Source organism: Mytilus trossulus, chromosome 1 (assembly GCF_036588685.1).
Source record: "Mytilus trossulus isolate FHL-02 chromosome 1, PNRI_Mtr1.1.1.hap1, whole genome shotgun sequence".
Classification (NCBI taxonomy): domain Eukaryota; kingdom Metazoa; phylum Mollusca; class Bivalvia; order Mytilida; family Mytilidae; genus Mytilus; species Mytilus trossulus.
In genome coordinates, this window is record NC_086373.1 from 51,273,387 (window position 1) to 51,289,125 (window position 15,739).

The window sequence follows — 15,739 nt, forward strand, 5'->3', positions numbered from 1 at the left end:
AGGGATTAACGGAAAAAAAACCTGAGGAATAAATATCCTTATTTACATACATTAACCTGATGTCAATCAATAAACACTGTCAATTAAGGTATACAATTAAGAATACTTGTATCCTGGTAGATTTATTTTTTAGAAAAAAATATTTTTATATGTATTTTTCAAAGTTGATATAGGGTACATAACCAAAATATATCCACAAAATGTGTAAGTCTAGCCATTAAAATTTAGGGTAGTAGCTATAGCTAGTCTAGCAGCTGAGGTAATATAATTATTCTTATTTGTGTGCTGACAACAGACTGCAGACCAATGCAACCAAGCACGAAGGTGGAATTTATCTTTTTGGGTCTCAGGATTGGGCCATTATTGTAGCAGCAATTTAGATTTACATATACCCCAATCCATTATTGTAGCAGGAATTTAGATCTACATTTACGGGCACTGAAGAACTAATCATTTATTCTTAGTGGAATTCAGGATTCAGCCATTACCCAGTATCATTCCAGGAATTGGGAATAACATCCCCTCCAATCCCCCCTTTTCTGCAGAATGTAATGGCAACAAAGAAGGTGTCCATTACAACAATTGAAGTGCTTTTCACTTAATATGAACATTTTTTGGAATATCACATGTTAATTTTAAGTAACTTTTATCCATACCCATGAAAAAGAATGTTTTTCAAAGATGTAAACAATAATGTGTAGTCATGAGCAGCATAAATCATTCTGATGACTATGATTTCTATGATGTCCAGTAAAAAAAATCATAGTCATGTCAGTGTTTCAATCATTAGAAAAGTGTTTGACTTATGTTAACATAAAAACAATCTTATTGATACAATCAAAACATGTATTCGGTAAACCAGAAGCTCATAACTTTATATGATTAATACATCAAAATTTAACAACCTTTCCGCAAGTCCTATTAAGATAATACATTAAATATGCTAAATAACCATTTGTGGTCCAGATAATGACGTTGATAAAATGTTTTGTTTTTATGAAACACACAAATATAACAGGTCAATGCTCCTGTATAGAACAGTTTCTTAGAAAATATAACCATTTCCTTTATTATAAAATACTTCCTTTACTAAAAGGTAAACCAACGAAAAGTTTAAGACATATTCTTTCATTAAAATCGGAAACAGTGTTTCATGTCATAATATTTTATTTTATTGAGAGAAAAAAAAGTAAAAATGCATAGACTATTTATTTCCATTATTTTTTTCTATTTATACTTAGGCCACACCAATTTGATTCCTTGTTCGACGGACCCGCCCGCACCTGTTTTTTTCAAAACAGATTTTTTTTATTTTTATTATATTCCCGCTTCCCGCATCCGGAAATGAAATCATGTCCATTTCCCGCACCGTTTTTTTGTAAATATTATATGAAAATCTCAACATTTGTTTTTTAAAATCACAGTCTAGCCTGTATATAACGATTTAAAACCTATCAGCACCCCACAACACTGTAAATATCTGCGAGAATATTTGTTTCGGCATGAAACCAATTTATTCCAAGCGTGAGTGCTCCGATATAAATAGAAATACCAGTACAGAACAAAACGTTGGTTTCTTTCCCCCTAACTTATATTCCCTATTAAAAAAAAATGTTCGTTGTTAAAATAAAGTTCAAAGAACTTCTGAAGGATTTGCCTTCAACTGCAATTATAATGTATGCTGACCGTCATACCCGCTGCAGGTTTGTGCACCTGTCCTGGTTGATTCAGAGACCTGTCGTTCAGCAGTTATCGTTTGTTGATGTGGTTCATTGGTATTTTCCCGTTTGGAAATATTATTTAGATCGTTGGTTTTTCTGTTCGAATTGTGTACAATAGGCCTACTAAGTTGTGGTCTGATATAGCTTGCTGGTTGGTCTTGATCAAAGCAATGTGTAAAAGGTCGTACTTTGACCTATGTTTGTTATTAATTATCAGGTTGGGACAAGGGCCTTGAAGCGGTCATTTTACCATGTTTACTGTTCAGTCTGTTGTAGAAATGAAAATAGAAATACTAAGGATTTGCACAGTGCTACTATACAAAACCTTTGACAACTTAGAATTTTTTACTCAAAAAGAGGAGAAATACATTATATTTTAAACAACTTTTCTAAAAGAGGGATGGGTCCACTTATTTTGAATAATATTAAACTGTTAAAGTAAATGTGTTAACATGGTTAAAGTCCAGGAATATTACAAAATTCTTGGACATATTTTGACCATTTAATACCAAATATTATAGTTCTTTGGGAAAATATAAGCCCTTTTGTACTTTTTTTTTTTTACTCAAAAATATATTATAACTTTTATATTTTGAACCCTCATAAAAGGGATATTCATAACATTAAGGGGTTGTTCTGAACCTGATTATGACTTGGATGGAGAATTGTCTCATTGTCAGTCACACATACATAGACCAGATTTAATTATTCAATTATTTCTTGTTGAACAGGGAAAAAATATTTCATAAATTAAAGAAATGTCAAGATACAAGTGATAAATCAAGTTTTAATATAGTCAAAACCTACTATTTTATGTTTACAAAAAAAAAATATAATCGCTCGCCTTTACTTTTTAAGCTTCGCCTCAAAAATTTGCAAATTAAATATTTTTTTATTAAAATTTTCAAATCGCTCGCTCGCCCCAATTTTTGGAGTCCAAAAATCCGTAGAACAAGAAATTAAATTGGTGTGGCCTTACATGCTTTTATTCCATTTTAAAGACAATTGTGTAGTCAAATAATTAAAAGCAAATAAAAACTTTAGTTTGTTAGTTCAGAGTAAGTTATCAATTATAAAGTTCATCTTTAGTGATAGTATCAGCCTGTCCAGTCTCTTCAGGTTTCTATAAATAGTTCAAACCCTACCCATGGAAAGGTGCGTTTGACTTTTGATTTTAACTGACAAGAATTGCCAGATTTCCAGAAGAAAGCCAGTGCAGTGTTTTTTCTGATTCATTTACTCCAGCTCATCCACTAACAAATATGCACCCCTCATCAAATAACCACTTAGATCTGGTGTGGCACTCAGAACACAAACAAATAAACTTATCAAAAGAGATGATTAAGGGCAGAGTGTGACAGACATACATGAAACAGAAACCTTTAAAAACAGACATTTATAAAAAGATTGACACTTAATCTATAGAGCAAAAATCCTATCTTATAAGTATAACTATAGACTTTATGTATATATATCAACATTGGGATTATCTGCCTCCCTGTTGATGGCTCTCACAGAAAGTCAATTATTCTGACCTATATCTGTACAGAGTTTCTTTGAAGTTTATTGACATATATTAGTAGACAAACACTAGACTAAATCAATTTTACCTTTTATTAAATTATCTAATAATTGTCTCCTATCTAAATAAAAAATTCAATTCAGTCAAAAATTTCATTGATTTTTTATTGTTAATTGCTTGAATTCTTTATATACCATGCTTACCTAAAAACAATTGAACTTATTTGTAAAACTTTGTATAAATAAATAATAAAATAACACATTTAGGAAAACATAATAGATCAATAAAATATCATATTTACCAAACTATAACCTTTTTTTCTAGTATAATGCAATACACATCCAAAAATTTATCGAATCCGTTCAACTAATCTAATTCAAGACACTAGAAGCATGACAATAAAAAATCCTTAAACTAATTCGGTTCTTTGATGTTTTTATCTTTTCCCTCTCCAAATGCTATTTTGGCTTTCAGTCTGACCTCAAATGTCGAAAAATCACTAATCCATCACTCTCGATAGAATTCTCTCCTATTTTCTCCCGTGTTCTTTGTTAGACATCTTAATGTATAACCGAATTAAGACAGGACTTCTAAATCAAACTGATTACTAAAGGGAAATTGTAGCTTGGAGACCCTGCTGCATGTCCAATTAACCATAATAAGATGTTGGCTTAGACCGATCAATACAATGAATTGACAATGCTTTTACAATTTCATTTTTTTCTTCTTGAAACATTGCATCAAATCCAGACAACACTATTATCATTACATAATGAATTATAAATCTTTGTCTCAAAGTTTAAACACTGTAATTCTATTTTGGTTATTTTCAAATGAATATTTTATATCCTAAGATTAAATTCTAACTGCAATATTTACAAAACAATGTTGACTATATAAATCAAAGCATAATACTTTTGTAAATTAAAACCTTCCAAATGCATTTAAAGTGAATTTTATTTCAGTAATTGAAATTAATTAAATACTTTAAGAGATTAAAAGTGAAATTAAAAATACTTGATCGAATTTAATACATGTATTTCATTTTAATTAAAAATAAAAACTTACAATCAAAACCTTTTAAGTCCAAAGGAATGTTTAATAAAGCAATCTTTGTGCACTTTTAAAAATACTTATATACAATGTACATGTATTTGCACATATTTACCAAATGCCATTACAAAAAAATACAGTGACATCTTTTCAAATATTACATAGGAAGCCAATATGACAGCTTTTGCTCCCTCATGTTTTTTTCAAGGCAAAAATAATAAAAAAAAAAAAAAAAAAAAAAAAATATTCTTTCAAAAAAATTAATGTTTCTTCAAAAGAACTTGGTAAACATATATTAATTACTCTAAAGAGATTGCATGATACTTGCCTTATTTTAGAAACAATAAAAACTCTGGTCAGATCGAAAGACACTATAGACTTATGCAAAGAACAGATGCAATTTCGTCACAAATTATCACAAAACATAAAGCCTGAAGTCACATCTGCAAATTACTTTCTTTTCCGACGATGTAATCAATTAAGGAAACTGTCTCCTCGATTCATTTGTGACACAAATATCGGAAGATTCCAATCGTGCAGTCTTTAAAGGATAAACAAAGCCCACTTAAGAAAATAAAAAACTAACTGTTCGTGACAATCTTATCATTCTCAAATCAATTTAACAGTACAAAACAGTCACTCGTGAGGATAGATTGTGTAAAAATCAACAACAACAAAAATGTAACTGCAATGAACAATAAAACACACACGATTAGTTTCTCCTCTTTTAAAAAAATCACCTTCTTTAATCATGCAAGCTATATATTGTGAAATATTTGTAGCATTTAAAAGAAATTAAAGTGTAAAAAATAACAATTCCTATCTTTTTTTGAAAAAAATCTAGATTCCAAAATTTTCGTACTCACTATTCAAACTGGAAAAAACATCAGCAAAGATTTTTTTCTTCCTAGTTTTTCAGAAATTCACAAAATAATCCATCTTGATTGAGTTATCCATTGTTTGCAACAATCGTAGCACTGTATATAGCAATGAGGAAAAAATCGGGCATATAAGATTTACTTTTAATTACATAGCCTTATGAACAGATGATTAAAATCAATATCGGCTGGAGTTATCTGTCACCATCGTGTACACGTTCTCGTTTGTCAGCTGATCAGAACTGTCAATGACAAAGATTATGAAGACAATCCTAAATTCATCTAACATCGCATGCTGAACTATCACTTATGAAACACTCAGTCGCTACGACGACCAGAGACAAGAAATTAAGAAAAAATTCATGAAGAAATTGTTTTGATCAATATTACTTTCTAAGAAATTATTTGAAGATCGAAAAAATAAGAAGCTTGAACGACAGTCAATGATTTTTTCTTAAACAGCTTAGAGGCTAAGTTTATTGATGACAACAAGAGGAAAGAAATTCTTAGATGTTGTTCATTAAAGAAAATCTTACAGTGACCTACTTCTGATGGATTTCTACACTTTCTCCCTGAACTATTTTCATTTTGTTTATGACTTTTAAAGGAGTAGTGAGGCCCAAATTTGGCCGTCATTTCTAGTTATGATATTATTAGGCATTCTTTTATTGTTGGGAAATAGAATTTTTTCTATTTATCTAAAGTGTAACTCTCTCACTCACTATTCTTTTGTGACATTGCAAATTAGCTTAAATTCATTATCCAACCAAATTAAATGAAAACAGGCCAATTTTACATTGGTTGTTAAAAGGTCTAGAAACATAATGGCCTTAAAAAAGTATCTTTTTGCCCTATTTTTTTTTATAACAAATACTCAATCTTTATATTGGAATGAAGAAAAGCTTGTTTAAAATCACTCATAATAGGCAATTCATTAAATAATGATAAAGCCATCCATTATATACAATACCTTGTCAAAATGTTTAACTTTTTGCCTAAGAACATAAAAGTCACACAAAAAATTCCCCATAAAACAAAATAAAAATAAAAATCCCAATATTGTTCAATTACTATATCTATCTTGTTGTTGTCAGAAAAAAACATGAACAAACATGTGGAACATCACATAGAAAACAACGTTGTAACACACACATATATGACAATTGGTCTTTGTATCTTAAACAGGTGAATCCTATATAGTCAAATTACAGAATTTTTTACTAAATATATACTTAATGTCACTTTAAATATGTATGATTCTCTTTTTATACAATATAAAATATAAATTCATCAAAACAATTCAGTTTCAGTTAAATCTATTTTTTTGTATTATAACTTTTCTCAGTATAAGTTACCATTATTTCGTATCTACAATAGTTTCACATTATTAAATAAGTATCAATAACTACTACCAACAGTGTTTAATACCTATAGATCCCTATTTGATAAAGTAATATTGACATATTGATATCCCAAAACATAGCATTACAGCTTATATACAAAAGGACTTTATAAAATCTCCTTATAAGTAACAATGGTATGCAAGTGTCTAGTCTGAAATATAGACATAACATGCATTCAAACTTTGGTCCGTTTCAGTCATAATAAATAAAAGCTTAACATATTTTTTGAAGAGTTTACATTTTACGTCTACCTTGTAAAGCTTTAATGGACCAGGTGCTTCGTTTCTTTAAAATTCACTAAATTCATAATCCCTTACAAAAACACAGACTAAAAATTCTGAAAACATTTTAAAATGAAGTCGTCTAGTTGACTAATACATTGTTAATTTCGTTATATGTAGATTTCAGTGATATCAAGCAGGGAAAACCATTCTGTAACAAATACATTTCATGCCAGTTTCTATATCCGTCAAATCAACGGATCTGTCTCCTGAAACGTGCATTACAGAAACTTAACAAATGAATCTAGTTTTATCAGCAGGGTACATTCCGCATGGCTTGGGAATCAAGCTGACATTCAACGTAAATTATTCACCATTACAAAAAGCTGGGGCAGGAAACAGATCATTACGTTTCAAAAATTTCAATTGACAATTTAGAGCATATAGGAAATGCTAACGTAATTTACAAATTGACAATCAGTTTGACATTTAGATAAGGCACAATTACAATTTTAATATTTATCTACTCTCTTTGAATGCACCTACTCACAGAATTATGTCTGTTGGTTTTTTATTTTCATATAGTGTGAAAATCCTTTGAAAACATGATGTCAAGGAGATGGGGGAGTGCATTATTATTATACACAATGAATCAGCAAACCAACAATGAAATATATATAAAAGTATATCCAAGATTTGTTGCTCAACTGATACACTATAAATGGTCTTAAGTAAATGTTTTTGTAATCAATGTTGATATGACAAATAGTGTTGGAGTACATGCAAGTTGAAAGACTTCAATCTAGAAAATTTCTTTAAAAAAGACTTTAAAATGGGTTCAATCTACCTTTGTAAAGCATCTAGGAAATATATATAAAAGTATATCCAAGATTTGTTGCTCAACTGATACACTATAAATGGTCTTAAGTAAATGTTTTTGTAATCAATGTTGAAATGACAAATAGTGTTGGAGTACATGCAAGTTGAAAGACTTCAATCTAGAAAATTTCTTTAAAAAAGACTTTAAAATGGGTCCAATCTACCTTTGTAAAGCATCTAGGAATTTTTAGGAGAAGCAACAACAAGCAGGTTTGTTCAAAGTCAGAATTATGTGTCAGGTTGTGGTACAAGCAGGCTTCATATTCTTATCTCATTTCCTGACTATGCGTCATACTGCATGTAATATTTGCCACTATACATCACCACCAAAAGCATCTAAAACACTTACAAAAAGTTGTCCAGATTTCAGGTCCATTTTTGTCATTTTAAAATCATTTTGTTTACTGTATTAGAATCTTTGACTATCAATAAGATTTTGATGCAGAAAATTTAAGAATCACCTAACCCCAAGTTTTACACCATTATTTTTTATACCTAACTGAACAATATGTAAGATTTTAGGTGATTCAGTCACGATAAGGACAATGTGATCAAAGTGTGCTTAAATGTGTTTTTATTCGACACCTCTGAGAGTTCAAAAAGTCAGTTATTGTTTGTTAGTGTGATTATAGTTAGATTATTATTAGACACGTCTATTTCTGATCGTAATACAACTAATCAAACTGTACCGAGTCGTTCGTGGCAGCAAGTTCAGTGAACGTTCACGGTATATTTACTTCAGTTATCAAACAATGTCCCTTTCAATGGAAAATGTTTATTTTAAAATTTAGTCTTTCTTTACCCCTTTAAAATCAAACAAAAATTGAAAAGGTAAATTATTTTCAGACTTTATAATGAAACAGCTGCTTTTAAACCAATTAGCTTAGTTCTGTGGATTGATTGTTGTTTGCTAACTTCCAGTAGTGAAAGTTCGTTGGAAAAATTGGGTCAAACAAAGCAAATGGTTTATTTGTACAACTACTTTGGGGGGGGGGGGACGTTGACATGCAGCAATCCAAAGTACTTTTACATTATTACAACAAATCAAAAATTAAATAATGCTAGGCTCTTTAATTCAAAATATTTTATCTCTCCTCTCCCCCAAAAGCTCCACATTATATTTAAAGGTTGTTTTGTCATTTTATCATTATTTTTCTATTGATAGCAGATCTTTTATTATAAGTTTTTGTTCAAGTGATTCCCAACAAGACAATTTAGAGCTTGACATTTGTGACCTACTTGCTTGGTTTGTTGATCCCTATAGATGACTATTTGTTTTATTGGGTTGATGTCTTAGTTACCTTTCCCCGTATCTTGTTCTTCTTAGAGCATGTTTTGCTCACAATAGAAAACTTTTTATCCAGTGAATGTTGCCTCATTCTGAGAAAAAAACCACTAAAAAACTAAAAAATCATGGTATTACATTAATAATTATTATAACTTAAAATCTTAAAATAACTTGAATAAAATCAAAATCAACCAATACTCACTTGAAAGAATAAAAGCCAACAGTACAAGAAATTACCTTAACATCATAAGAGGAACTACCATTTTGGTGAAACAAGGAAAAACAGATTCAATTATATATATCAATATATACATATATCATAATATAAGCTTCTGATTCGTGTCAGGGGGAATACCCTAGCCTAATTCAAGAGGAACTAGGTTGTAAATATTTGAAACTTCATCCGACCTTTATATTTAGGAAGATTGCTCAAGACATCAAATTGGACAATGATTTAAGACAAATTACATATCATAGTACAATTTCCCCGACACCTTAGAAACTTAAATGTATTTTTGCTTACATAACATTGACAGAGACGAATTTTAATACCATAATCTTTTTTCACGATTCAGACATAAAGTTAGTTAATGCTCTTTAACAAATATTGTAAAGCATAATGCGTGAAGACACTAATTTGTTTACTTATTAAATGTATTTGTTAGGTAAGATTATTTTCAATAAAAAGTACAAATTTTTGCATTGATTAATGTGGCCTAATACTTTTCTTTAGCGTCTACAATATCAGCTTAAGAGTATGAATATCAATGTTGTAATAATAAATAGCCTTAAAATATTAAACAACTGTAATATACATTTTCCCATAAATATTTTACAATCTAGTTTATAACTATTTACATATAAATGGTGCAAACAAATACAAATAAGGATATGTGGTATAATTGGCAATGAAACAACTCAATTCATCAAAGACAAAAGGACAAGGATGTGACCACCTTTGGGTCACCATACAACCTTCAATAACGAGCAAAAAAACATATTTTTTTCTTGAGGGCACATCTAAATAAAAAATTAATGACATATATAACTTCACACATGAAGATTTTCTGACAAACTTTATTTTAGAATTAAGTGCTTCGTTTACCGCAACTGATTATTATCTAACATCCTTTTATGTACTGTTTGTTAGTTCAATGATCAAGATAAAAAGGGGGAGGGTCAAAATATCGAATAGGGTTACATGTGCTTGTCACAACCTAATCTCAGTGATTATCAAAACCTATATAGTTTTGTTAATTTAAGAATATAGTATTGATGGCTAAGCTGTCACAGTTTCTAATGAATTTTAAAAAGCACAATTTGGGAGGATTATTGCTTATAATGTGGAAACCCCTTATACAAGATGCCTTTTGGTAATTGGTGTCATTTTTGTCATTGTCACATTGATGCCAAACTTCTCATAATCTTGGATTCATATTCAGTTCTAAATTTCCTATAACTATTGCTAGGTTGCTAGACAGAATAAACCTGACAAAAGTGGATGCAAAAATTGGTGTAATTTGGCCATTGTTGTCTGCTCATAGTAGGGTTATAGATTATGCTTGCATCAAATATTTATTTACACTGTATGTATATATGCAGAAGTATAAAGGTACACCTTTGTATTTAGTAAACACTTATTCCAGGTAATTATCAAATATTTAAACATAGTCATTATTCATCAAAATGATTACTTAGAAAAAATCCTAGTTTCACCTGTACCATAAAAAGTCTGACCGATTTCTGAATACAAATTAAAAGTTCTAATTTATGTCACTTTATAAATCACATTTTTCAAAACATGTTTATCAAGAAAGTCAGAACAAACAATATCTTTCTTATAAGGTTTCTCTATTTGTGAAAACAAATCAACTTCCAGACATAGAATATTACAAAGCTGAGCAGCGTGACATAAAATAACATGATTTGTGCATTATTTGTTCAGACGTAATATAGAAAAAAGTCCACACGATGAAGTTGTCTGATTGTAAGCAAAACTTTTTTTTTTACATATGAATGGTTTCTATGATTTCATTTAAATTTTGAACATGATTTTACTTTTTACATATATTTTAAAAACAACAAATATTCAAGTTGGTATAAGTATGAGTACATATGAACAAATAATCAAGCACAAATCAAAGTATTCCCAGAATCAAATGCTTTATAACAATTTACCTTTCAGAATTTAAGTTCACGATAATTTTCATCCGTCGCTATATAACAGCTTGCTTCCGGTGACCTGGAAAAAATCCAAACTTTTCTAAAAGTGTAAAATACGACAAAATTTATGAATGTATAAACGTGTAACACTGAACAAACTCTGTCATGTAAATATCTGAATTCATCAAAACATATCAATAACGTTGAAAGAAGTTCATAAACTCCTCATGTATGTCTAGAACCATACAAAAGCATTCAAGTCAATATTGTGAACACACTGTTTAAATTCAAGTTAAAGACTTTGTATTAAAAGCTCGGCTCATTCAGGTGTATAAGTTTTATACGATCATATAAACATTTAATCTTGATAATGGGAACACGTCAAATATATTTTTACATGCACAATATATGTATTGTAAGACTATGTAAAATTCGAGGCTATAGTAAAAACCTGTTCAAGGAAATCGGCAAATAATTAACTAAAGAAAGAGTTCAATGAGAATCTGATAACTATGTCAAATTGTGAATGAAAAACTGTACCGTAGGTTTGTTATGTTTGTATAGAAAGTTTACAATAGGTTGTGCTAGGTGTTACCAGACTGTGAGAATCACTTTCACAATGAAATGGCTGTCCGTCATCTAGTACAGTGTACCACAAATAAACAAGTTGCATAGTATTTACTAATAAATGACCATATCATATGTGATTGTATGCATACAAATAGTGCAAAACAAGATTGAATGTTGTTGATTACAATGCAGCCTTGTACATATATATACACATACAGTCATACAAATATTATCATGAAAGGGTGTCAAACACAACAGAGTCTAAATATGATATGGCCTTTCTTCATTTTGGTTAGATAATTTTTTAGGTCCCTTTTCTCTTCTTTTCTCTTTTGTGTTTCTTTATATTTTAGAACCCAGTTATTCTCTATTCTTTTTTTTTTGGCCTATCCATCTTCATTATTTATTTTTAGGCCCATATCAATTCTCTATTCTGTAAAACCTTAATACATAGATCCCCATTAATATAATGACATCTATCATGTCTAAGAACTGAAAAATCATGCTGGATCCTAAAATTTTAAGTGTACAATTAGTTATTTGAAAACTCAAAAGTGCTTTATAACTTTCAAAGATCTTTCAAAATAGATATTTTTTGGAAAGGAACCAATTTCGTGATTCCCTAATTTTCATAGGTTTTTAGATACTTTAATCAGCAGCCCACACTGTATCATATACAGTTATATGGCAAATTTACTAAGATCTAGTAACTAATAATAGTCAAACAACTTAAACAAGAATGTGTCCCAAGTACATGGATGCCCCACTCGCACTATCATTTTCTATGTTCAGTGGACCGTGAAATTGGGGTAAAAACTTTAATTTGGAATTAAATTAGAAAGATCATATCATAGGGAACATGTGTACAGTAAGTTTCAAGTTGATTAGACTTCAACTTCTTCAAAAAACTACCTTGACCAAAAACTTTAACCTGAAGCGAACGGAGGCACAGACCAGAAAACATAATGCCCCTCTACTATCATAGGTGGGGCATAAAAATTATAGCAGAGGGGATTCTAAAATTTTCATTTAACTTTGGTTTTGGATATTTTTTAAAACTTTTACAAAAGGAATATTGAAAGTGTCATAGAAGGAAGCAACTGCAATAGTACTCCTTCAAACAAATACTGATCCATAAATTGATTTCTGTGTTTTTGATGAGTTTTGTTTATAAGCAAATCATCTTTTCCAACTACCAGTTCAGAAGTTTTTAAATGAGTGAATCATCTGTTTCCAACCAGTTCAAAAAGAAGTGCTGATGAATTAAGCTTTCATCTTCTCAGGTGTGTAACATTAAAGAAGCTAGACATGTAGATTCATGACAAATTGGATTAAAACGTTCCCCTTATCTTGTATTCATATCATAAAAACATGCTAGTTTATGTGAACTGACAGCTAGATAGCAAAATTTTAAACAATATTAGCCGATTTAAATCAAAATACACTGAAGGCTACGCTTAGTTTTCATATAATATGGCGATTTAAATTTTTATGAATTGACTTAAGGCCAACTTAAAAGTGAAAGTCGGTGACTTATCGTATTCATAAAATAAATATTGAATGTATTCACCAATAGTGGTAGTTTCATAAAATAAATTTAATTAATATTCTGATCTTTATGTTAAATAAACCGAAGTCCACTTAAAAATTATGTTGAAGGAGATGGGCTTAGAAGATTAGGGTTGACCTACAAAAAAAACCCCAAGATCTCAAAGATGAAAAAGAATCTACTGACAGAGTTTTAAAACTTCATGTTTAAAGTCTAGTTTTAAGGTCATATCTTAACTTTCCTGGAACTATTACTTATGGCTAACAAGGGTAACACATGGACAGTTACCTGCAGGAATTTTTTCCTAAAGTTCTTTCACTGTAAAGCTTAGAGTGGCATTAACCAAACATAGGAATGTGATGGCTGTAGTTTCTTGTTGTTGAAAAGACTGGAAAGAAGAAAAAAAAGATATAGTATGAAAATATGGTTTTGATTAAAATGCTGCTAGTATAAATAAAAGTGGTATCTGTCTTTTTGTTTTTTGTTCATATTTTCAGCTAAACTACTTAAAATTACTGTACAAAAATAAATCGGATGTTAAATATCATGTCTATACTTTTAATAAGTACATAAATATCATTTATAGATAATAATTTTTTTTTTTTTTCATTAGCTGACCTAAATATAAGAGAAATGATTAGAACACCCACAAAAAGATATCTACATTTGTTTGCCTTATTATCTATAATCAGACACCATATATATATAGATATCAATAATTTTTTCATTAGTAAATGACCCATTTACACGGTAAATGATATAAAAATTTCTTTTGAAAATTAATGAAAAGATAGGTCAGCGAACAGTTGTAACCTATTAAATCTCCACAAAAGAAATATTAAATTGGAATGTACATGGTATGTCAATCACAATACTCTAATAATCTTCTGGCGATGAAAGATTATACTCCCTCAAATGATCAAAAATATAATTAAATATACAATACGCCTTCAAAGTCTTCTTAACTTAAAGCAATTATACGAGATTTCTGACTTATTTTCATGTCACTTCACGACACCTGACAGATGAAAAAGGATGGGTAATCAAAATCATTATAGCAAAAACAAATATACCAAACTAAAGATAAAAAAGATAAATGTCAAAGACCAGTAACTGTTATAACATACTCAGTTGTATTTTTTACATTTTCTTTCACTCTATTGGAAAGGTTATTTTAGCACCCTAACTTTCAGTGGCGGATCCAGGGTGAGGGTTCCGGGGGTTAGAACCCCCCTTTTTTTTTGGACGATCAATGCATTTAAATGGGACATATAGTTGGAACCCCCTTTGTTATGGGTGAAAAACCCCCCTTTTTAAAATAGCTGGATCAGCACCCAACTTTACCCACTTCTCCCCCCCTCCCCCCCAAAAAAAAAATAATAAAAAAATAAACGAAGCAAAACTTAGTGAAATATTTTTCTTTCAAGATCTCATCCCAATTGAAGTTATCAAAATGTCGAAATATGGAGATATGGGGTCTATTTCAATGAAACAGAAGTCCAATGAATCATTAAACCATGGTAATCAAATAATCCAGTAATGAAAAGAAAGGGTGAATGGTTATCTTCTTACCTTTTCTTTTAGTTGCTGTTTCCCACTTATCCTTTTAACCTAACATGATTTAAAGAAGAGCAACAAAAAGGCTGTTCATTTCTCAATATTTAATAAAATCGTCTCCTGCAAGTTGACCCCAATTCAAGCTTATCCAATTTACAACTTAGGCGGTACTTAAGAGCCATCAGTTGGGTCATTAATTTGAAAACCAATAATTAAAAATACCATATCAAAGAACTGCTCACAGTTATTGAAAGGTAGCTCAAAGTCATTAATGTGCTTGTATGAAATCATGCTGTCCAACAAGGACTCTACAGCAAGTTGTAAAGTTATTAATGTGCTTGTATGAAATCAGACTGTCCAACAATCTACAGGGACGTTTATATATAATGTACAGGGTGACATGATCCTTGGCTGCACCCTGCCTAAACCCTTAAAGAAGATCAATGCAGAAAAACAAAGGTACATTTAAGTTTATCTGCAAACTTGTATTATTGAACTGATGTTCACCTCCCCCTTAAAAACTTCTAGACAATTATTGAACAGCAACTGTATAATTATAATTTGTATCAATAAGTTATAATTTGAAGAAAGGTTTAAATTTCTTGTTTTCATTGTATTTTTACTGTTTTTTTTTTATTCTTTCATAGTTTAACTAGATCGATCAGCTATTAATAATTGACTTTTAAGGAAGACAAAATGCAAAAATGACACAATAAGAACACCACAGCATCCAGAAATAATTCTGATGACATATTCCCTGTCACGAAGTCACAGAGAACCATTAATTATCATTAAATCCAAACTAAGGTATTAAATGGAAAACAATTCTAATTGAATATTTAATATATCAGCCTCATCACTGGAAAAATGTCTTCCATTCTTTAAGATTTGAATGAAAGATGAAGTCAGAGAATATGCCAATGAGACAGCAACCC

The 15,739-nt window shown here is 30.1% G+C and overlaps 1 protein-coding gene across 3 annotated transcripts in view; it reads right to left on the reverse strand.

Annotated features, from left to right (window-relative positions):
* Nucleotides 1-15,739, reverse strand: part of LOC134726902 (interleukin-6 receptor subunit beta-like) — a 97,520-nt gene that overhangs the window by 36,302 nt on the left and 45,479 nt on the right. Inside the window, exons 5-6 of one of the 3 annotated variants that reach the window (XM_063591317.1) lie at nucleotides 13,536-13,635; nucleotides 11,144-11,207 (exon numbers count right to left, since the gene is read on the reverse strand). The gene's annotated coding sequence lies outside the window, so the exon portion shown is untranslated. Of the gene's footprint in view, nucleotides 1-11,143; nucleotides 11,396-13,535; nucleotides 13,636-15,739 lie in introns of those variants that run through there. The other 2 variants (XM_063591312.1, XM_063591323.1) reach the window with 2 other exon arrangements.